Source organism: Somniosus microcephalus, chromosome 1 (genome assembly GCF_052327205.1).
Source record: "Somniosus microcephalus isolate GS21.2 chromosome 1, FLI_Smic_1.0, whole genome shotgun sequence".
NCBI lineage: Eukaryota > Metazoa > Chordata > Chondrichthyes > Squaliformes > Somniosidae > Somniosus > Somniosus microcephalus.
In genome coordinates this window covers 330,440,636-330,466,225 of record NC_140987.1, presented here as the reverse complement: position 1 = coordinate 330,466,225, position 25,590 = coordinate 330,440,636, and positions in this window count along the sequence as shown.

The following is a 25,590-nucleotide window of genomic DNA, read 5'->3' as shown; positions in this document are numbered from 1 at the left end:
TTCTGATGATTCTTGTGATGATTCTTGTTGCGATGATTCTTGTTGTGATGATTCTTGTTCTGATGATTCTTGTGATGATTCTTGTGATGATTCTTGTTGTGATGATTCTTGTTCTGATGATTCTTGTTGTGATGATTCTTGTTGTGATGATTCTTGTTGTGATGATTCTTGTTCTGTTGATTCTTGTTATGATGATTCATGTTGTGATGATTCTTGTTCTCATGATTCTTCTTGTGATGATTCTTGTTGTGATGATTCTTGTTGTGATGATTCTTGTTCTGTTGATTCTTGTTATGATGATTCATGTTGTGATGATTCTTGTTCTCATGATTGTTGTTGTGATGATTCTTGTTGTGATGATTCTTGTGATGATTCTTGTTGTGATGATTATTGTTGTGATGATTCTTGTTGTGAGGATACTCGTTGCGATGATTCTTGTTGTGATGATTCTTGTGATGATTCTTGTTGTGAAGATTCTTGTTCTGATGATTCTTGTTGTGATGATTCTTGTTGTGATGATTCTTGTTCTGATGGTTATTGTTGTGATGATTCTTGTTGTGATGATACTCGTTGCGATGATTCTTGTTGTGATGATTCTTGTGATGATTCTTGTTGTGAAGATTCTTGTTCTGATGATTCTTGTTGTGATGATTCTTGTTGTGATGATTCTTGTTCTGATGGTTATTGTTGTGATGATTCTTGTTGTGATGATACTCGTTGCGATGATTCTTGTTGTGTTGATTCTTGTTGTGAAGATTCTTGTTGTGATGATTCTTGTTCTGATGATTCTTGTGCTGATTCTTGTTGCGATGATTCTTGTTGTGATGATTCTTGTTGTGATGATTCTTGTTCTGATGATTCTTGTGATGATTCTTGTTGCGATGATTCTTGTTGTGATGATTCTTGTTCTGATTATTCTTGTGATGATTCTTCTTGTGATGATTCTTTTTGTGATGATTCTTGTTCTGATGATTCTTGTGATGATTCTTGTTCTGATGATTCTTGTGATGATTCTTGTTGCAATGATTCTTGCTGTGATGATTCTTGTTCTGATATTCTTGTTCTGATGATTCTTGTTGTGATGATTCTTGTTGTGATGATTCTTGTTCTGATGATTCTTGTTGTGATGATTCTTGTTGCGATGATTCTTGTGATGATTCTTGTTGTGAAGATTCTTGTTGTGATGATTCTTGTTGTGATGATTCTTGTTGTGATGATTCTTGTTGTGATGATTCTTGTTGTGATGATTCTTGTTGCGATGATTCTTGTGGTGATGATTCTTGCTCTGATGTTTCTTGTGATGATTCTTTTTGTGATAATTCTTGTTGTGATGATTCTTGTTGTGATGATTCTTGTTGGGATGATTCTTGTTGCGATGATTCTTGTTGCGATGATTCTTGTTGCGATGATTCTTGTTGCGATGATTCTTGTTGCGATGATTCTTGTTGCGATGATTCTTGTTGCGATGATTCTTGTTGCGATGATTCTTGTTGCGATGATTCTTGTTGTGATGATTCTTGTTGTGATGATTCTTGTTGTGATGATTCTTGTTGCGATGATTCTTGTTGTGATGATTCTTGTTGTGATGATTCTTGTTCTAATGATTCTTGTGATGATTCTTGTTGCAATGATTCTTGCTGTGATGATTCTTGTTCTGATGATTCTTGTTCTGATGATTCTTGTTGTGATGATTCTTGTTGTGATGATTCTTGTTCTGATGATTCTTGTTGTGATGATTCTTGTTGCGATGATTCTTGTTGTGATGATTCTTGTTGTGATGATTCTTGTTATGATGATTCTTGTTCTGATGATTCTTGTTGTGATGATTCTTGTTCTGATGATTCTTGTTCTGATGATTCTTGTTGTGATGATTCTTGCTCTGATTTTTCTTGTGATAATTCTTGTTGTGATAATTCTTGTTGTGATGATTCTTGTTGTGATGATTCTTGTTGTGATGATTCTTGTTGCGATGATTCTTGTTGCAATGATTCTTGTTGCGATGATTCTTGTTGCGATGATTCTTGTTGCGATGATTCTTGTTGCGATGATTCTTGTTGCGATGATTCTTGTTGCGATGATTCTTGTTGCGATGATTCTTGTTGTGATGATTCTTGTTGTGATGATTCTTGTTGTGATGATTCTTGTTGTGATGATTCTTGTTGCGATGATTCTTGCTGTGATGATTCTTGTTCTGATGATTCTTGTTCTGATGATTCTTGTTGTGATGATTCTTGTTGCGATGATTCTTGTTGCGATGATTCTTGTTGTGATGATTCTTGTTGTGATGATTCTTGTTGTGATGATTCTTGTTGTGATGATTCTTGTTGTGATGATTCTTGTTATGATGATTCTTGTTGCGATGATTCTTGTATTGATGATTCTTGTTGTGATGATTGTTGTTGTGATGATTCTTGTTGTGATGATTCTTGTTGCGATGATTCTTGTTGCGATGATTGTTGTTGTGATGATTCTTGTTGTGATGATTCTTGTTGTGATGATTCTTGTTGCGATGATTCTTGTTGTGTTGATTCTTGTTGTGAAGATTCTTGTTGTGATGATTCTTGTTGTGATGATTCTTGTGATGATTCTTGTTGTGATGATTCTTGTTGTGATGATTCTTGTTGTGATGATTCTTGTTGTGATGATTCTTGTTGTGATGATTCTTGTTCTGATGATTCTTGTGATGATTCTTGTTGTGATGATTCTTGTTCTGAAGATTCTTGTTCTGATGATTTTTGTTGTGATGATTCTTGTTGTGATGATTCTTGTTCTGATGATTCTTGTGATGATTCTTGTTGCGATGATTCTTGTTGTGATGATTCTTGTGATGATTCTTGTTGTGATGATTATTGTTGTGATGATTCTTGTTGTGAGGATACTCGTTGCGATGATTCTTGTTGTGATGATTCTTGTGATGATTCTTGTTGTGAAGATTCTTGTTCTGATGATTCTTGTTGTGATGATTCTTGTTGTGATGATTCTTGTTCTGATGGTTATTGTTGTGATGATTCTTGTTGTGATGATACTCGTTGCGATGATTCTTGTTGTGATGATTCTTGTGATGATTCTTGTTGTGAAGATTCTTGTTCTGATGATTCTTGTTGTGATGATTCTTGTTGTGATGATTCTTGTTCTGATGGTTATTGTTGTGATGATTCTTGTTGTGATGATACTCGTTGCGATGATTCTTGTTGTGTTGATTCTTGTTGTGAAGATTCTTGTTGTGATGATTCTTGTTCTGATGATTCTTGTGCTGATTCTTGTTGCGATGATTCTTGTTGTGATGATTCTTGTTGTGATGATTCTTGTTCTGATGATTCTTGTGATGATTCTTGTTGCGATGATTCTTGTTGTGATGATTCTTGTTCTGATTATTCTTGTGATGATTCTTCTTGTGATGATTCTTTTTGTGATGATTCTTGTTCTGATGATTCTTGTGATGATTCTTGTTCTGATGATTCTTGTGATGATTCTTGTTGCAATGATTCTTGCTGTGATGATTCTTGTTCTGATATTCTTGTTCTGATGATTCTTGTTGTGATGATTCTTGTTGTGATGATTCTTGTTCTGATGATTCTTGTTGTGATGATTCTTGTTGCGATGATTCTTGTGATGATTCTTGTTGTGAAGATTCTTGTTGTGATGATTCTTGTTGTGATGATTCTTGTTGTGATGATTCTTGTTGTGATGATTCTTGTTGTGATGATTCTTGTTGCGATGATTCTTGTTGTGATGATTCTTGTTGTGATGATTGTTGTTGTGATGATTCCTGTTGTGATGATTCTTGTTGCGATGATTCTTGTTGCGATGATTGTTGTTGTGATGATTCTTGTTGTGATGATTCTTGTTGTGATGATTCTTGTTGCGATGATTCTTGTTGTGTTGATTCTTGTTGTGAAGATTCTTGTTGTGATGATTCTTGTTGTGATGATTCTTGTGATGATTCTTGTTGTGATGATTCTTGTTGTGATGATTCTTGTTGTGATGATTCTTGTGATGATTCTTGTTGTGATGATTCTTGTTCTGATGATTCTTGTGATGATTCTTGTTGTGATGATTCTTGTTCTGAAGATTCTTGTTCTGATGATTTTTGTTGTGATGATTCTTGTTGTGATGATTCTTGTTCTGATGATTCTTGTGATGATTCTTGTTGCGATGATTCTTGTTGTGATGATTCTTGTTCTGATGATTCTTGTGATGATTCTTGTGATGATTCTTGTTGTGATGATTCTTGTTCTGATGATTCTTGTTGTGATGATTCTTGTTGTGATGATTCTTGTTGTGATGATTCTTGTTCTGTTGATTCTTGTTATGATGATTCATGTTGTGATGATTCTTGTTCTCATGATTCTTCTTGTGATGATTCTTGTTGTGATGATTCTTGTTGTGATGATTCTTGTTCTGTTGATTCTTGTTATGATGATTCATGTTGTGATGATTCTTGTTCTCATGATTGTTGTTGTGATGATTCTTGTTGTGATGATTCTTGTGATGATTCTTGTTGTGATGATTATTGTTGTGATGATTCTTGTTGTGAGGATACTCGTTGCGATGATTCTTGTTGTGATGATTCTTGTGATGATTCTTGTTGTGAAGATTCTTGTTCTGATGATTCTTGTTGTGATGATTCTTGTTGTGATGATTCTTGTTCTGATGGTTATTGTTGTGATGATTCTTGTTGTGATGATACTCGTTGCGATGATTCTTGTTGTGATGATTCTTGTGATGATTCTTGTTGTGAAGATTCTTGTTCTGATGATTCTTGTTGTGATGATTCTTGTTGTGATGATTCTTGTTCTGATGGTTATTGTTGTGATGATTCTTGTTGTGATGATACTCGTTGCGATGATTCTTGTTGTGTTGATTCTTGTTGTGAAGATTCTTGTTGTGATGATTCTTGTTCTGATGATTCTTGTGCTGATTCTTGTTGCGATGATTCTTGTTGTGATGATTCTTGTTGTGATGATTCTTGTTCTGATGATTCTTGTGATGATTCTTGTTGCGATGATTCTTGTTGTGATGATTCTTGTTCTGATTATTCTTGTGATGATTCTTCTTGTGATGATTCTTTTTGTGATGATTCTTGTTCTGATGATTCTTGTGATGATTCTTGTTCTGATGATTCTTGTGATGATTCTTGTTGCAATGATTCTTGCTGTGATGATTCTTGTTCTGATATTCTTGTTCTGATGATTCTTGTTGTGATGATTCTTGTTGTGATGATTCTTGTTCTGATGATTCTTGTTGTGATGATTCTTGTTGCGATGATTCTTGTGATGATTCTTGTTGTGAAGATTCTTGTTGTGATGATTCTTGTTGTGATGATTCTTGTTGTGATGATTCTTGTTGTGATGATTCTTGTTGTGATGATTCTTGTTGCGATGATTCTTGTGGTGATGATTCTTGCTCTGATGTTTCTTGTGATGATTCTTTTTGTGATAATTCTTGTTGTGATGATTCTTGTTGTGATGATTCTTGTTGGGATGATTCTTGTTGCGATGATTCTTGTTGCGATGATTCTTGTTGCGATGATTCTTGTTGCGATGATTCTTGTTGCGATGATTCTTGTTGCGATGATTCTTGTTGCGATGATTCTTGTTGCGATGATTCTTGTTGCGATGATTCTTGTTGCGATGATTCTTGTTGTGATGATTCTTGTTGTGATGATTCTTGTTGCGATGATTCTTGTTGTGATGATTCTTGTTGTGATGATTCTTGTTCTAATGATTCTTGTGATGATTCTTGTTGCAATGATTCTTGCTGTGATGATTCTTGTTCTGATGATTCTTGTTCTGATGATTCTTGTTGTGATGATTCTTGTTGTGATGATTCTTGTTCTGATGATTCTTGTTGTGATGATTCTTGTTGCGATGATTCTTGTTGTGATGATTCTTGTTGTGATGATTCTTGTTATGATGATTCTTGTTCTGATGATTCTTGTTGTGATGATTCTTGTTCTGATGATTCTTGTTCTGATGATTCTTGTTGTGATGATTCTTGCTCTGATTTTTCTTGTGATAATTCTTGTTGTGATAATTCTTGTTGTGATGATTCTTGTTGTGATGATTCTTGTTGTGATGATTCTTGTTGCGATGATTCTTGTTGCAATGATTCTTGTTGCGATGATTCTTGTTGCGATGATTCTTGTTGCGATGATTCTTGTTGCGATGATTCTTGTTGCGATGATTCTTGTTGCGATGATTCTTGTTGCGATGATTCTTGTTGTGATGATTCTTGTTGTGATGATTCTTGTTGTGATGATTCTTGTTGTGATGATTCTTGTTGCGATGATTCTTGCTGTGATGATTCTTGTTCTGATGATTCTTGTTCTGATGATTCTTGTTGTGATGATTCTTGTTGCGATGATTCTTGTTGCGATGATTCTTGTTGTGATGATTCTTGTTGTGATGATTCTTGTTGTGATGATTCTTGTTGTGATGATTCTTGTTGTGATGATTCTTGTTATGATGATTCTTGTTGCGATGATTCTTGTTTTGATGATTCTTGTTGTGATGATTGTTGTTGTGATGATTCTTGTTGTGATGATTCTTGTTGCGATGATTCTTGTTGCGATGATTGTTGTTGTGATGATTCTTGTTGTGATGATTCTTGTTGTGATGATTCTTGTTGCGATGATTCTTGTTGTGTTGATTCTTGTTGTGAAGATTCTTGTTGTGATGATTCTTGTTGTGATGATTCTTGTGATGATTCTTGTTGTGATGATTCTTGTTGTGATGATTCTTGTTGTGATGATTCTTGTTGTGATGATTCTTGTTGTGATGATTCTTGTTCTGATGATTCTTGTGATGATTCTTGTTGTGATGATTCTTGTTCTGAAGATTCTTGTTCTGATGATTTTTGTTGTGATGATTCTTGTTGTGATGATTCTTGTTCTGATGATTCTTGTGATGATTCTTGTTGCGATGATTCTTGTTGTGATGATTCTTGTTCTGATGATTCTTGTGATGATTCTTGTGATGATTCTTGTTGTGATGATTCTTGTTCTGATGATTCTTGTTGTGATGATTCTTGTTGTGATGATTCTTGTTGTGATGATTCTTGTTGCGATGATTCTTGTTGTGATGATTCTTGTTGTGATGATTCTTGTTGTGATGATTCTTGTTGTGATGATTCTTGTAGCGATGATTCTTGTTGCGATGAATGTTGTTGTGATGATTCTTGTTGTGATGATTCTTGTTGTGATGATTCTTGTTGTGATGATTCTTGTTGTGAGGATTCTTGTTATGATGATTGTTGTTGTGATGATTCTTGTTGTGATGATTCTTTTTCTGATAATTCTTGTTGTGATGATTGTTGTTGTGATGATTCTTTTTGTGATGATTCTTATTGTGATGATTCTTGTTGTGATGATTCTTGTTGTGATGATTCTTGTTGTGATGATTCTTGTTGTGATGATTCTCGTTCTGATGATTCTTGTTCTGATGATTCTTGTTCTGATGATTCTTGTGATGATTCGTGTTGTGATGATTCTTGTTGTGATGATTCTTGTGATGATTCTTGTTGCGATGATTCTTGTGATGATTCTTGTTGTGATGATTCTTGCGATGATTCTTGTTGTGATGATTCTTGTTGTGATGATTCTTGTGATGATTCTTGTTGTGTTGATTCTTGTTGTGAAGATTCTTGTTGTGATGATTCTTGTTCTGATGATTCTTGTGCTGATTCTTGTTGCGATGATTCTTGTTGTGATGATTCTTGTTGTGATGATTCTTGTTCTGATGATTCTTGTGATGATTCTTGTTGCGATGATTCTTGTTGTGATGATTCATGTTCTGATTATTCTTGTTGTGATGATTCTTGTTGTGATGATTCTTGTTGTGATGATTCTTGTTCTGATGATTCTTGTGATGATTCTTGTTGCAATGATTCTTGTTGTGATGATTCTTGTTGTGATGATTCTTGTTCTGATGATTCTTGTTGTGATGGTTCTTGTTATGATGATTCTTGTTGTGATGATTCTTGTTGTGATGATTCTTGTTGCGATGATTCTTGTGATGATTCTTGTTGTGAAGATTCTTGTTGTGATGATTCTTGTTGTGATGATTCTTGTTGTGATGATTCTTGTTGTGATGATTCTTGTTGTGATGATTCTTGTTGCGATGATTCTTGTGGTGATGATTCTTGCTCTGATGTTTCTTGTGATGATTCTTGTTGTGATAATTCTTGTTGTGATGATTCTTGTTGTGATGATTCTTGTTGTGATGATTCTTGTTGTGATGATTCTTGTTGCGATGATTCTTGTTGCGATGATTCTTGTTGCGATGATTCTTGTTGCGATGATTCTTGTTGCAATGATTCTTGTTGCGATGATTCTTGTTGCGAAGATTCTTGCGATGATTCTTGTTGTGATGATTCTTGTTGTGATGATTCTTGTGATGATTCTTGTTGTGATGATTCTTGTTGTGATGATTCTTGTTGTGATGATTCTTGTTGCGATGATTCTTGTTGTGATGATTCTTGTTGTGATGATTCTTGTTGTGATGATTCTTGTTGTGATGATTCTTGTTGCGATGATTCTTGTTGCGATGATTGTTGTTGTGATGATTCTTGTTGTGATGATTCTTGTTGTGATGATTCTTGTTGTGATGATTCTTGTTGTGAGGATTCTTGTTGTGATGATTGTTGTTGTGATGATTCTTGTTGTGATGATTCTTGTTCTGATAATTCTTGTTGTGATGATTGTTGTTGTGATGATTCTTTTTGTGATGATTCTTGTTGTGATGATTCTTGTGATGATTCTTGTGATGATTCTTGTTGTGATGATTCTTTTTCTGATGGTTCTTGTTGTGATGATTCTTGTTGTGATGATTCTTGTGATGATTCTTGTTGTGATGATTCTTGTGATGATTATTGTTATGATGATTCTTGTTGTGATGATTCTTGTTGTGATGATTCTAGTTCTGATGATTCTTGTTCTGATGATTCTTGTTCTGATGATTCTTGTGATGATTCTTGTTGTGATGATTCTTGTTGTGATGATTCTTGTTGTGATGATTCTTGTTGTGATGATTCTTGTTGCGATGATTCGTGTGATGATTCTTGTTGTGAAGATTCTTGTTGTGATGATTCTTGCGATGATTCTTGTTGTGATGATTCTTGTTGTGATGATTCTTGTTGTGATGATTCTTGTTGCGATGATTCTTGTTGTGCTGATTCTTGTTGTGATGATTCTTGTTCTGAGGATTCTTGTTGTGATGATTCTTGTTGTGATGATTCTTGTTCTGATGATTCTTGTTGTGATGATTCTTGTTGTGATGATTCTTGTTGTGATGATTCTTGTTGTGATGATTCTTGTTGTGATGATTCTTGTTGTGATGATTCTTGTGATGATTCTTGTTCTGATGATTGTTGTTGTGATGATTCTTGTTGTGATGATTCTTGTTCTGATGATTCTTGTTGTGATGATTCTTGTGATGATTCTTGTTGTGATGATTCTTGTTGTGATGATTCTTGTTGTGATGATTCTTGTTGTGAGGATTCTTGTTGTGATGATTGTTGTTGTGATGATTCTTGTTGTGATGATTCTTTTTCTGATAATTCTTGTTGTGATTATTGTTGTTGTGATGATTCTTTTTGTGATGATTCTTGTGATGATTCTTGTTGTGATGATTCTTGTTGTGATGATTCTTGTTGTGATGATTCTTGTTCTGATGATTCTTGTGATGATTCTTGTTGTGATGATTATTGTTCTGAAGATTCTTGTTCTGATCATTTTTGTTGTGATGATTCTTGTTGTGATGATTCTTGTTCTGATGATTCTTGTGATGATTCTTGTTGCGATGATTCTTGTTGTGATGATTCTTGTTCTGATGATTCTTGTGATGATTCTTGTGATGATTCTTGTTGTGATGATTCTTGTTCTGATGATTCTTGTTGTGATGATTCTTGTTGTGAGGATTCTTGTTGTCATGATTCTTGTGATGATTCTTGTTGTGATGATTCTTGTTGTGATGATTCTTGTTGTGATGATTCTTGTTCTGTTGATTCTTGTTATGATGATTCATGTTGTGATGATTCTTGTTCTCATGATTGTTGTTGTGATGATTCTTGTTGTGATGATTCTTGTGATGATTCTTGTTGTGATGATTCTTGTGATGATTCTTGTTGTGATGATTCTTGTTGTGATGATTCTTGTTGTGATGATTCTTGTTCTGATGATTCTTGTTCTGATGATTCTTGTTCTGATGATTCTTGTGATGATTTTTGTTGTGATGATTCTTGTTGTGATGATTCTTGTTGTGATGATTCTTGTTGTGATGATTCTTGTGATGATTCTTGTTGTGAAGATTCTTGTTCTGATGATTCTTGTTGTGATGATTCTTGTTGTGATGATTCTTGTTGCGATGATTCTTGTTGTGATGATTCTTGTTGTGATGATTCTTGTTCTAATGATTCTTGTGATGATTCTTGTTGCAATGATTCTTGCTGTGATGATTCTTGTTCTGATGATTCTTGTTCTGATGATTCTTGTTGTGATGATTCTTGTTGTGATGATTCTTGTTCTGATGATTCTTGTTGTGATGATTCTTGTTGCGATGATTCTTGTTGTGATGATTCTTGTTGTGATGGTTCTTGTTATGATGATTCTTGTTCTGATGATTCTTGTTGTGATGATTCTTGTTCTGATGATTCTTGTTCTGATGATTCTTGTTGTGATGATTCTTGCTCTGATTTTTCTTGTGATGATTCTTGTTGTGATAATTCTTGTTGTGATGATTCTTGTTGTGATGATTCTTGTTGTGATGATTCTTGTTGCGATGATTCTTGTTGCAATGATTCTTGTTGCGATGATTCTTGTTGCGATGATTCTTGTTGCGATGATTCTTGTTGCGATGATTCTTGTTGCGATGATTCTTGTTGCGATGATTCTTGTAGCGATGATTCTTGTTGTGATGATTCTTGTTGTGATGATTCTTGTTGTGATGATTCTTGTTGTGATGATTCTTGTTGCGATGATTCTTGCTGTGATGATTCTTGTTCTGATGATTCTTGTTCTGATGATTCTTGTTGTGATGATTCTTGTTGCGATGATTCTTGTTGTGATGATTCTTGTTGTGATGATTCTTGTTGTGATGATTCTTGTTGTGATGATTCTTGTTGTGATGATTCTTGTTATGATGATTCTTGTTGCGATGATTCTTGTTGTGATGATTCTTGTTGTGATGATTGTTGTTGTGATGATTCCTGTTGTGATGATTCTTGTTGCGATGATTCTTGTTGCGATGATTGTTGTTGTGATGATTCTTGTTGTGATGATTCTTGTTGTGATGATTCTTGTTGCGATGATTCTTGTTGTGTTGATTCTTGTTGTGAAGATTCTTGTTGTGATGATTCTTGTTGTGATGATTCTTGTGATGATTCTTGTTGTGATGATTCTTGTTGTGATGATTCTTGTTGTGATGATTCTTGTGATGATTCTTGTTGTGATGATTCTTGTTCTGATGATTCTTGTGATGATTCTTGTTGTGATGATTCTTGTTCTGAAGATTCTTGTTCTGATGATTTTTGTTGTGATGATTCTTGTTGTGATGATTCTTGTTCTGATGATTCTTGTGATGATTCTTGTTGCGATGATTCTTGTTGTGATGATTCTTGTTCTGATGATTCTTGTGATGATTCTTGTGATGATTCTTGTTGTGATGATTCTTGTTCTGATGATTCTTGTTGTGATGATTCTTGTTGTGATGATTCTTGTTGTGATGATTCTTGTTCTGTTGATTCTTGTTATGATGATTCATGTTGTGATGATTCTTGTTCTCATGATTCTTCTTGTGATGATTCTTGTTGTGATGATTCTTGTGATGATTCTTGTTGTGATGATTCTTGTGATGATTCTTGTGATGATTCTTGTTGTGATGATTCTTGTTGTGATGATTCTTGTTGTGATGATTCTTGTTGTGATGATTCTTGCTCTGATGATTCTTGTTCTGATGATTCTTGTGATGATTTTTGTTGTGATGATTCTTGTTGTGATGATTCTTGTTGTGATGATTCTTGTTGTGATGATTCTTGTTGTGAAGATTCTTGTTCTGATGATTCTTGTTGTGATGATTCTTGTTGTGATGATTCTTGTTCTGATGGTTATTGTTGTGATGATTCTTGTTGTGATGGTACTCGTTGCGATGATTCTTGTTGTGTTGATTCTTGTTGTGAAGATTCTTGTTGTGATGATTCTTGTTGTGATGATTCTTGTGATGATTCTTGTGATGATTCTTGTTCTGATGATTCTTGTGATGATTCTTGTTGCGATGATTCTTGTTGTGATGATTCATGTTCTGATTATTCTTGTTGTGATGATTCTTGTTGTGATGATTCTTGTTGTGATGATTCTTGTTCTGATGATTCTTGTGATGATTCTTGTTGCACTGATTCTTGTTGTGATGATTCTTGTTGTGATGATTCTTGTTGTGATGATTCTTGTTGTGATGGTTCTTGTTGTGATGATTCTTGTTCTGATTATTCTTGTTGTGATGATTCTTGTTGCGATGATTCTTGTGATGATTCTTGTTGTGAAGATTCTTGTTGTGATGATTCTTGTTGTGATGATTCTTGTTGTGATGATTCTTGTTGTGATGATTCTTGTTGTGATGATTCTTGTTGCGATGATTCTTGTGGTGATGATTCTTGCTCTGATGTTTCTTGTGATGGTTCTTGTTGTGATAATTCTTGTTGTGATGATTCTTGTAGTGATGATTATGGTTGTGATGATTCTTGTTGTGATGATTCTTGTTGCGATGATTCTTGTTGCGATGATTCTTGTTGCGATGATTCTTGTTGCGATGATTCTTGTTGCGATGATTCTTGTTGCGATTATTCTTGTTGCGAAGATTCTTATTGCGATGATTCTTGTTGTGATGATTCTTGTTGTGATGATTCTTTTTGTGATGATTCTTGTTGTGATGATTCTTGTTGTGATGATTCTTGTTGTGATGATTCTTGTTGCGATGATTCTTGTTGTGATGATTCTTGTTGTGATGATTCTTGTTGTGATGATTCTTGTTGTGATGATTCTTGTAGCGATTATTCTTGTTGCGATGAATGTTGTTGTGATGATTCTTGTTGTGATGATTCTTGTTGTGATGATTCTTGTGATGATTCTTGTTGTGAGGATTCTTGTTATGATGATTGTTGTTGTGATGATTCTTGTTGTGATGATTCTTTTTCTGATAATTCTTGTTGTGATGATTGTTGTTGTGATGATTCTTTTTGTGATGATTCTTATTGTGATGATTCTTGTTGTGATGATTCTTGTTGTGATGATTCTTGTTGTGATGATTCTTGTTGTGATGATTCTCGTTCTGATGATTCTTGTTCTGATGATTCTTGTTCTGATGATTCTTGTGATGATTCGTGTTGTGATGATTCTTGTTGTGATGATTCTTGTGATGATTCTTGTTGCGATGGTTCTTGTGATGATTCTTGTTGTGAAGATTCTTGTTGTGATGATTCTTGCGATGATTCTTGTTGTGATGATTCTTGTTGTGATGATTCTTGTTGTGATGATTCTTGTTGTGTTGATTCTTGTTGTGAAGATTCTTGTTGTGATGATTCTTGTTCTGATGATTCTTGTGCTGATTCTTGTTGCGATGATTCTTGTTGTGATGATTCTTGTTGTGATGGTTCTTGTTCTGATGATTCTTGTGATGATTCTTGTTGCGATGATTCTTGTTGTGATGATTCATGTTCTGATTATTCTTGTTGTGATGATTCTTGTTGTGATGATTCTTGTTGTGATGATTCTTGTTCTGATGATTCTTGTGATGATTCTTGTTGCAATGATTCTTGTTGTGATGATTCTTGTTGTGATGATTCTTGTTCTGATGATTCTTGTTGTGATGGTTCTTGTTGTGATGATTCTTGTTGTGATGATTCTTGTTGTGATGATTCTTGTTGCGATGATTCTTGTGATGATTCTTGTTGTGAAGATTCTTGTTGTGATGATTCTTGTTGTGATGATTCTTGTTGTGATGATTCTTGTTGTGATGATTCTTGTTGTGATGATTCTTGTTGCGATGATTCTTGTGGTGATGATTCTTGCTCTGATATTTCTTGTGATGATTCTTGTTGTGATAATTCTTGTTGTGATGATTCTTGTTGTGATGATTCTTGTTGTGATGATTCTTGTTGTGATGATTCTTGTTGCGATGATTCTTGTTGCGATGATTCTTGTTGCGATGATTCTTGTTGCGATGATTCTTGTTGCAATGATTCTTGTTGCGATGATTCTTGTTGCGAAGATTCTTGCGATGATTCTTGTTGTGATGATTCTTGTTGTGATGATTCTTGTTGTGATGATTCTTGTTGTGATGATTCTTGTTGTGATGATTCTTGTTGTGATGATTCTTGTTGCGATGATTCTTGTTGTGATGATTCTTGTTGTGATGATTCTTGTTGTGATGATTCTTGTTGTGATGATTCTTGTTGCGATGATTCTTATTGCGATGATTGTTGTTGTGATGATTCTTGTTGTGATGATTCTTGTTGTGATGATTCTTGTTGTGATGATTCTTGTTGTGAGGATTCTTGTTGTGATGATTGTTGTTGTGATGATTCTTGTTGTGATGATTCTTGTTCTGATAATTCTTGTTGTGATGATTGTTGTTGTGATGATTCTTTTTGTGATGATTCTTGTTGTGATGATTCTTGTTGTGATGATTCTTGTGATGATTCTTGTTGTGATGATTCTTTTTCTGATGATTCTTGTTGTGATGATTCTTGTTGTGATGATTCTTGTGATGATTCTTGTTGTGATGATTCTTGTGATGATTATTGTTATGATGATTCTTGTTGTGATGATTCTTGTTGTGATGATTCTAGTTCTGATGATTCTTGTTCTGATGATTCTTGTTCTGATGATTCTTGTGATGATTCTTGTTGTGATGATTCTTGTTGTGATGATTCTTGTTGTGATGATTCTTGTTGTGATGATTCTTGTTGCGATGATTCGTGTGATGATTCTTGTTGTGAAGATTCTTGTTGTGATGATTCTTGCGATGATTCTTGTTGTGATGATTCTTGTTGTGATGATTCTTGTTGTGATGATTCTTGTTGCGATGATTCTTGTTGTTCTGATTCTTGTTGTGATGATTCTTGTTCTGAGGATTCTTGTTGTGATGATTCTTGTTGTGATGATTCTTGTTCTGATGATTCTTGTTGTGAGGATTCTTGTTGTGATGATTCTTGTTGTGATGATTCTTGTTGTGATGATTCTTGTTGTGATGATTCTTGTTCTCATGATTCTTGTGATGATTCTTGTTCTGATGATTGTTGTTGTGATGATTCTTGTGATGATTCTTGTTCTGATGATTCTTGTTGTGATGATTCTTGTGATGATTCTTGTTGTGATGATTCTTGTTGTGATGATTCTTGTTGTGATGATTCTTGTTGTGAGGATTCTTGTTGTGATGATTGTTGTTGTGATGATTCTTGTTGTGATGATTCTTTTTCTGATAATTCTTGTTGTGATGATTGTTGTTGTGATGATTCTTTTTGTGATGATTCTTGTGATGATTCTTGTTGTGATGATTCTTGTTGTGATGATTCTTGTTCTGATGATTCTTGTTCTGATGATTCTTGTGATGATTCTTGTTGTGATGATTATTGTTCTGAAGATTCTTGTTCTGATTATTTTTGTTGTGATGATTCTTGTTGTGATGATTCTTTTTCTGATGATTCTTGTGATGATTCTTGTTGCGATGATTCTTGTTGTGATGATTCTTGTTCTGATGATTCTTGTGATGATTCTTGTGATGATTCTTGTTGTGATGATTCTTGTTCTGATGATTCTTGTTGTGATGATTCTTGTTGTGAGGATTCTTGTTGTCATGATTCTTGTGATGATTCTTGTTGTGATGATTCTTGTTGTGATGATTCTTGTTGTGATGATTCTTGTTCTGTTGATTCTTGTTATGATGATTCATGTTGTGATGATTCTTGTTCTCATGATTGTTGTTGTGATGATTCTTGTTGTGATGATTCTTGTGATGATTCTTGTTGTGATGATTCTTGTGATGATTCTTGTTGTGATGATTCTTGTTGTGATGATTCTTGTTGTGATGATTCTTGTTCTGATGATTCTTGTTCTGATGATTCTTGTTCTGATGATTCTTGTGATGATTTTTGTTGTGATGATTCTTGTTGTGATGATTCTTGTTGTGATGATTCTTGTTGTGATGATTCTTGTGATGATTCTTGTTGTGAAGATTCTTGTTCTGATGATTCTTGTTGTGATGATTCTTGTTGTGATGATTCTTGTTCTGATGATTATTGTTGTGATGATTCTTGTTGTGATGATACTCGTTGCGATGATTCTTGTTGTGTTGATTCTTGTTGTGAAGATTCTTGTTGTGATGATTCTTGTTCTGATGATTCTTGTGCTGATTCTTGTTGCGATGATTCTTGTGATGATTCTTGTTGTGATGATTCTTGTTCTGATGATTCTTGTGATGATTCTTGTTGCGATGATTCTTGTTGTGATGATTCTTGTTCTGATTATTCTTGTTGTGACGATTCTTGTTGTGATGATTCTTGTTGTGATGATTCTTGTTCTGATGATTCTTGTGATGATTCTTGTTCTGATGATTCTTGTGATGATTCTTGTTGCAATGATTCTTGCTGTGATGATTCTTGTTCTGATGATTCTTGTTCTGATGATTCTTGTGATGATTCTTGTTGTGATGATTCTTGTTCTGATGATTCTTGTTGTGATGATTCTTGTTGCGATGATTCTTGTGATGATTCTTGTTGTGAAGATTCTTGTTGTGATGATTCTTGTTGTGATGATTCTTGTTGTGATGATTCTTGTTGTGATGATTCTTGTTGTGATGATTCTTGTTGCGATGATTCTTGTGGTGATGATTCTTGCTCTGATGTTTCTTGTGATGATTCTTGTGATAATTCTTGTTGTGATGATTCTTGTTGTGATGATTCTTGTTGTGATGATTCTTGTTGCGATGATTCTTGTTGCGATGATTCTTGTTGCGATGATTCTTGTTGCGATGATTCTTGTTGCGATGATTCTTGTTGCGATGATTCTTGTTGCGATGATTCTTGTTGCGATGATTCTTGTTGCGATGATTCTTGTTGTGATGATTCTTGTTGTGATGATTCTTGTTGTGATGATTCTTGTTGTGATGATTCTTGTTGCGGTGATTCTTCTTGTGATGATTCTTGTTGTGATGATTCTTGTTGCGGTGATTCTTCTTGTGATGATTCTTGTTGTGATGATTCTTGTTCTCATGATTCTTGTGATGATTCTTGTTGCAATGATTCTTGCTGTGATGATTCTTGTTCTGATGATTCTTGTTCTGATGATTCTTGTTGTGATGATTCTTGTTGTGATGATTCTTGTTCTGATGATTCTTGTTGCGATGATTCTTGTTGCGATGATTCTTGTTGCGATGATTCTTGTTGCGATGATTCTTGTTGCGATGATTCTTGTTGCGATGATTCTTGTTGCGATGATTCTTGTTGCGATGATTCTTGTTGCGATGATTCTTGTTGCGATGATTCTTGTTGTGATGATTCTTGTTGTGATGATTCTTGTTGTGATGATTCTTGTTGTGATGATTCTTGTTATGATGATTCTTGTTGCGATGATTCTTGTTGTGATGATTCTTGTTGTGATGATTGTTGTTGTGATGATTCTTGTTGTGATGATTCTTGTTGCGATGATTCTTGTTGCGATGATTGTTGTTGTGATGATTCTTGTTGTGATGATTCTTGTTGTGATGATTCTTGTTGCGATGATTCTTGTTGTGTTGATTCTTGTGAAGATTCTTGTTGTGATGATTCTTGTTGTGATGATTCTTGTGATGATTCTTGTTGCGATGATTCTTGTGATGATTCTTGTTGTGATGATTCTTGTTGTGATGATTCTTGTTGTGATGATTCTTGTTGTGATGATTCTTGTTCTGATGATTCTTGTGATGATTCTTGTTGTGATGATTCTTGTTCTGAAGATTCTTGTTCTGATGATTTTTGTTGTGATGATTCTTGTTGTGATGATTCTTGTTCTGATGATTCTTGTGATGATTCTTGTTGCGATGATTCTTGTTGTGATGATTCTTGTTCTGATGATTCTTGTGATGATTCTTGTGATGATTCTTGTTGTGATGATTCTTGTTCTGATGATTCTTGTTGTGATGATTCTTGTTGTGTGGATTCTTGTTGTCATGATTTTTGTGATGATTCTTGTTGTGATGATTCTTGTTCTGATGATTCTTGTTCTGATGATTCTCGTGATGATTTTTGTTGTGATGATTCTTGTTGTGATGATTCTTGTTGTGATGATTCTTGTGATGATTCTTGTTGTGAAGATTCTTGTTCTGATGATTCTTGTTGTGATGATTCTTGTTGTGATGATTCTTGTTCTGATGGTTATTGTTGTGATGATTCTTGTTGTGAAGATACTCGTTGCGATGATTCTTGTTGTGTTGATTCTTGTTGTGAAGATTCTTGTTGTGATGATTCTTGTTCTGATGATTCTTGTGCTGATTCCTGTTGCGATGATTCTTGTTGTGATGATTCTTGTTGTGATGATTCTTGTTCTGATGGTTCTTGTGATGGTTCTTTTTGCGATGATTCTTGTTGTGATGATTCTTGTTCTGATTATTCTTGTTGTGATGATTCTTGTTGTGATGATTCTTGTTGTGATGATTCTTGTTCTGATGATTCTTGTGATGATTCTTGTTGCAATGATTCTTGCTGTGATGATTCTTGTTCTGATGATTCTTGTTCTGATGATTCTTGTTGTGATGATTCTTGTTGTGATGATTCTTGTTCTGATGATTCTTGTTGTGATGATTCTTGTTGCGATGATTCTTGTGATGATTCTTGTTGTGAAGATTCTTGTTGTGATGATTCTTGTTGTGATGATTCTTGTTGTGATGATTCTTGTTGTGATGATTCTTGTTGTGATGCTTCTTGTTGCGATGATTCTTGTGGTGATGATTCTTGCTCTGATGTTTCTTGTGATGATTCTTGTTGTGATAATTCTTGTTGTGATGATTCTTGTTGTGATGATTCTTGTTGCGATGATTCTTGTTGCGATGATTCTTGTTGCGATGATTCTTGTTGCGATGATTCTTGTTGCGATGATTCTTGTTGCGATGATTCTTGTTGCGATGATTCTTGTTGCGATGATTCTTGTTGCGATGATTCTTGTTGCGATGATTCTTGTTGTGATGATTCTTGTTGTGATGATTCTTGTTGTGATGATTCTTGTGATGATTCTTGTTGTGATGATACTTGTTGCGATGATTCTTGTTGTGATGATTCTTGTTGTGATGATTCTTGTTCTAATGATTCTTGTGATGATTCTTGTTGCAATGATTCTTGCTGTGATGATTCTTGTTCTGATGATTCTTGTTCTGATGATTCTTGTTGTGATGATTCTTGTTGTGATGATTCTTGTTGTGATGATTCTTGTTGCGATGATTCTTGTTGCGATGATTCTTGTTGCGATGATTCTTGTTGCGATGATTCTTGTTGCGATGATTCTTGTTGCGATGATTCTTGTTGCGATGATTCTTGTTGCGATGATTCTTGTTGCGATGATTCTTGTTGCGATGATTCTTGTTGCGATGATTCTTGTTGCGATGATTCTTGTGATGATTCTTGTTGTGATGATTCTTGTTGTGATGATTTTTGTTGTGATGATTCTTGTTGTGATGATTCTTGTTGCGATGATTCTTGTTGCGATGATTCTTGTTGTGATGATTCTTGTTGTGATGATTGTTGTTGTGATGATTCTTGTTGTGATGATTCTTGTTGCGATGATTCTTGTTGCGATGATTGTTGTTGTGATGATTCTTGTTGTGATGATTCTTGTTGTGATGATTCTTGTTGCGATGATTCTTGTTGTGTTGATTCTTGTTGTGAAGATTCTTGTTGTGATGATTCTTGTTGTGATGATTCTTGTAATGATTCTTGTTGTGATGATTCTTGTTGTGATGATTCTTGTTGTGATGATTCTTGTTGTGATGATTCTTGTTGTGATGATTCTTGTTCTGATGATTCTTGTGATGATTCTTGTTGTGATGATTCTTGTTCTGAAGATTCTTGTTCTGATGATTTTTGTTGTGATGATTCTTGTTGTGATGATTCTTGTTCTGATGATTCTTGTGATGATTCTTGTTGCGATGATTCTTGTTGTGATGATTCTTGTTCTGATGATTCTTGTGATGATTCTTGTGATGATTCTTGTTGTGATGATTCTTGTTCTGATGATTCTTGTTGTGATGATTCTTGTTGTGAGGATTCTTGTTGTCATGATTCTTGTGATGATTCTTGTTGTGATGATTCTTGTTGTGATGATTCTTGTTCTGTTGATTCTTGTTATGATGATTCATGTTGTGATGATTCTTGTTCTCATGATTCTTGTTGTGATGATTCTTGTTGTGATGATTCTTGTGATGATTCTTGTGATGATTATTGTGATGATTCTTGTGATGATTCTTGTTGTGATGATTCTTGTTGTGATGATTCTTGTTGTGATGATTCTTGTTGTGATGATTCTTGTTCTGATGATTCTTGTTCTGATGATTCTTGTGATGATTTTTGTTGTGATGATTCTTGTTGTGATGATTCTTGTTGTGATGATTCTTGTTGTGATGATTCTTGTGATGATTCTTGTTGTGAAGATTCTTGTTCTGATGATTGTTGTTGTGATGATTCTTGTTGTGATGATTCTTGTTCTGATGGTTATTGTTGTGATGATTCTTGTTGTGATGATACTCGTTGCGATGATTCTTGTTGTGTTGATTCTTGTTGTGAAGATTCTTTTTGTGATGATTCTTGTTCTGATGATTCTTGTGCTGATTCTTGTTGCGATGATTCTTGTTGTGATGATTCTTGTTGTGATGATTCTTGTTCTGATGATTCTTGTGATGATTCTTGTTGCGATGATTCTTGTTGTGATGATTCATGTTCTGATTATTCTTGTTGTGATGATTCTTGTTGTGATGATTCTTGTTGTGATGATTCTTGTTCTGATGATTCTTGTGATGATTCTTGTTGCAATGATTCTTGATGTGATGATTCTTGTTGTGATGATTCTTGTTCTGATGATTCTTGTTGTGATGGTTCTTGTTGTGATGATTCTTGTTCTGATGATTCTTGTTGTGATGATTCTTGTTGCGATGATTCTTGTGATGATTCTTGTTGTGAAGATTCTTGTTGTGATGATTCTTGTTGTGATGATTCTTGTTGTGATGATTCTTGTTGTGATGATTCTTGTTGTGATGATTCTTGTTGCGATGATTCTTGTGGTGATGATTCTTGCTCTGATGTTTCTTGTGATGATTCTTGTTGTGATAATTCTTGTTGTGATAATTCTTGTTGTGATGATTCTTGTTGTGATGATTCTTGTTGTGATGATTCTTCTTGCGATGATTCTTGTTGCGATGATTCTTGTTGCGATTATTCTTGTTGCGATGATTCTTGTTGCGATGATTCTTGTTGCGATGATTCTTGTTGCGAAGATTCTTATTGCGATGATTCTTGTTGTGATGATTCTTGTTGTGATGATTCTTGTTGTGATGATTCTTGTTGTGATGATTCTTGTTCTGATGATTCTTGTGATGATTCTTGTTGCGATGATTCTTGTTGTGATGATTCATGTTCTGATTATTCTTGTTGTGATGATTCTTGTTGTGATGATTCTTGTTGTGATGATTCTTGTTCTGATGATTCTTGTGATGATTCTTGTTGCAATGATTCTTGTTGTGATGATTCTTGTTGTGATGATTCTTGTTCTGATGATTCTTGTTGTGATGGTTCTTGTTGTGATGATTCTTGTTCTGATGATTCTTGTTGTGATGATTCTTGTTGCAATGATTCTTGTGATGATTCTTGTTGTGAAGATTCTTGTTGTGATGATTCTTGTTGTGATGATTCTTGTTGTGATGATTCTTGTTGTGATGATTCTTGTTGTGATGATTCTTGTTGCGATGATTCTTGTGGTGATGATTCTTGCTCTGATATTTCTTGTGATGATTCTTGTTGTGATAATTCTTGTTGTGATGATTCTTGTTGTGATGATTCTTGTTGTGATGATTCTTGTTGTGATGATTCTTGTTGCGATGATTCTTGTTGCGATGATTCTTGTTGCGATGATTCTTGTTGTGATGATTCTTGTTGCGATGATTCTTGTTGCGATGATTCTTGTTGCGAAGATTCTTATTGCGATGATTCTTGTTGTGATGATTCTTGTTGTGATGATTCTTGTTGTGATGATTCTTGTTGTGATGATTCTTGTTGTGATGATTCTTGTTGTGATGATTCTTGTTGCGATGATTCTTGTTGTGATGATTCTTGTTGTGATGATTCTTGTTGTGATGATTCTTGTTGTGATGATTCTTGTTGCGATGATTCTTGTTGCGATGATTGTTGTTGTGATGATTCTTGTTGTGATGATTCTTGTTGTGATGATTCTTGTTGTGATGATTCTTGTTGTGAGGATTCTTGTTGTGATGATTGTTGTTGTGATGATTCTTGTTGTGATGATTCTTGTTCTGATAATTCTTGTTGTGATGATTGTTGTTGTGATGATTCTTTTTGTGATGATTCTTGTTGTGATGATTCTTGTTGTGATGATTCTTGTTGTGATGATTCTTTTTCTAATGATTCTTGTTGTGATGATTCTTGTTGTGATGATTCTTGTGATGATTCTTGTTGTGATGATTCTTGTGATGATTATTGTTATGATGATTCTTGTTGTGATGATTCTTGTTGTGATGATTCTAGTTCTGATGATTCTTGTTCTGATGATTCTTGTTCTGATGATTCTTGAGATGATTCTTGTTGTGATGATTCTTGTTGTGATGATTCTTGTTGTGATGATTCTTGTTGTGATGATTCTTGTTGTGATGATTCTTGTTGCGATGATTCTTGTTGTGCTGATTCTTGTTGTGATGAGTCTTGTTCTGAGGATTCTTGTTGTGATGATTCTTGTTGTGATGATTCTTGTTCTGATGATTCTTGTTGTGATGATTCTTGTTGTGATGATTCTTGTTGTGATGATTCTTGTTGTGATGATTCTTGTTGTGATGATTCTTGTTCTGATGATTCTTGTGATGATTCTTGTTCTGATGATTGTTGTTGTGATGATTCTTGTTGTGATGATTCTTGTTCTGATGATTCTTGTTGTGATGATTCTTGTGATGATTCTTGTTGTGATGATTGTTGTTGTGATGATTCTTGTTGTGATGATTCTTGTTGTGAGGATTCTTGTTGTGATGATTGTTGTTGTGATGATTCTTGTTGTGATGATTCTTTTTCTGATGATTCTTGTTGTGATGATTCTTGTTGTGATGATTCTTGTGATGATTCTTGTTGTGATGATTCTTGTGATGATTATTGTTATGATGATTCTTGTTGTGATGATTCTTGTTGTGATGATTCTAGTTCTGATGATTCTTGTTCTGATGATTCTTGTTCTGATGATTCTTGTGATGATTCTTGTTGTGATGATTCTTGTTGTGATGATTCTAGTTGCGATGATTCTTGTGATGATTCTTGTTGTGAAGATTCTTGTTGTGATGATTCTTGCGATGATTCTTGTTGTGATGATTGTTGTTGTGATGATTCTTGTTGTGATGATTCTTGTTGTGAGGATTCTTGTTGTGATGATTGTTGTTGTGATGATTCTTGTTGTGATGATTCTTGTTCTGAAGATTCTTGTTCTGATGATTTTTGTTGTGATGATTCTTGTTGTGATGATTCTTGTTCTGATGATTCTTGTGATGATTCTTGTTGCGATGATTCTTGTTGTGATGATTCTTGTTCTGATGATTCTTGTGATGATTCTTGTGATGATTCTTGTTGTGATGATTCTTGTTCTGATGATTCTTGTTGTGATGATTCTTGTTGTGTGGATTCTTGTTGTCATGATTTTTGTGATGATTCTTGTTGTGATGATTCTTGTTCTGATGATTCTTGTTCTGATGATTCTCGTGATGATTTTTGTTGTGATGATTCTTGTTGTGATGATTCTTGTTGTGATGATTCTTGTGATGATTCTTGTTGTGAAGATTCTTGTTCTGATGATTCTTGTTGTGATGATTCTTGTTGTGATGATTCTTGTTCTGATGGTTATTGTTGTGATGATTCTTGTTGTGAAGATACTCGTTGCGATGATTCTTGTTGTGTTGATTCTTGTTGTGAAGATTCTTGTTGTGATGATTCTTGTTCTGATGATTCTTGTGCTGATTCCTGTTGCGATGATTCTTGTTGTGATGATTCTTGTTGTGATGATTCTTGTTCTGATGGTTCTTGTGATGGTTCTTTTTGCGATGATTCTTGTTGTGATGATTCTTGTTCTGATTATTCTTGTTGTGATGATTCTTGTTGTGATGATTCTTGTTGTGATGATTCTTGTTCTGATGATTCTTGTGATGATTCTTGTTGCAATGATTCTTGCTGTGATGATTCTTGTTCTGATGATTCTTGTTCTGATGATTCTTGTTGTGATGATTCTTGTTGTGATGATTCTTGTTCTGATGATTCTTGTTGTGATGATTCTTGTTGCGATGATTCTTGTGATGATTCTTGTTGTGAAGATTCTTGTTGTGATGATTCTTGTTGTGATGATTCTTGTTGTGATGATTCTTGTTGTGATGATTCTTGTTGTGATGCTTCTTGTTGCGATGATTCTTGTGGTGATGATTCTTGCTCTGATGTTTCTTGTGATGATTCTTGTTGTGATAATTCTTGTTGTGATGATTCTTGTTGTGATGATTCTTGTTGCGATGATTCTTGTTGCGATGATTCTTGTTGCGATGATTCTTGTTGCGATGATTCTTGTTGCGATGATTCTTGTTGCGATGATTCTTGTTGCGATGATTCTTGTTGCGATGATTCTTGTTGCGATGATTCTTGTTGCGATGATTCTTGTTGTGATGATTCTTGTTGTGATGATTCTTGTTGTGATGATTCTTGTGATGATTCTTGTTGTGATGATACTTGTTGCGATGATTCTTGTTGTGATGATTCTTGTTGTGATGATTCTTGTTCTAATGATTCTTGTGATGATTCTTGTTGCAATGATTCTTGCTGTGATGATTCTTGTTCTGATGATTCTTGTTCTGATGATTCTTGTTGTGATGATTCTTGTTGTGATGATTCTTGTTGTGATGATTCTTGTTGCGATGATTCTTGTTGCGATGATTCTTGTTGCGATGATTCTTGTTGCGATGATTCTTGTTGCGATGATTCTTGTTGCGATGATTCTTGTTGCGATGATTCTTGTTGCGATGATTCTTGTTGCGATGATTCTTGTTGCGATGATTCTTGTTGCGATGATTCTTGTTGCGATGATTCTTGTGATGATTCTTGTTGTGATGATTCTTGTTGTGATGATTTTTGTTGTGATGATTCTTGTTGTGATGATTCTTGTTGCGATGATTCTTGTTGCGATGATTCTTGTTGTGATGATTCTTGTTGTGATGATTGTTGTTGTGATGATTCTTGTTGTGATGATTCTTGTTGCGATGATTCTTGTTGCGATGATTGTTGTTGTGATGATTCTTGTTGTGATGATTCTTGTTGTGATGATTCTTGTTGCGATGA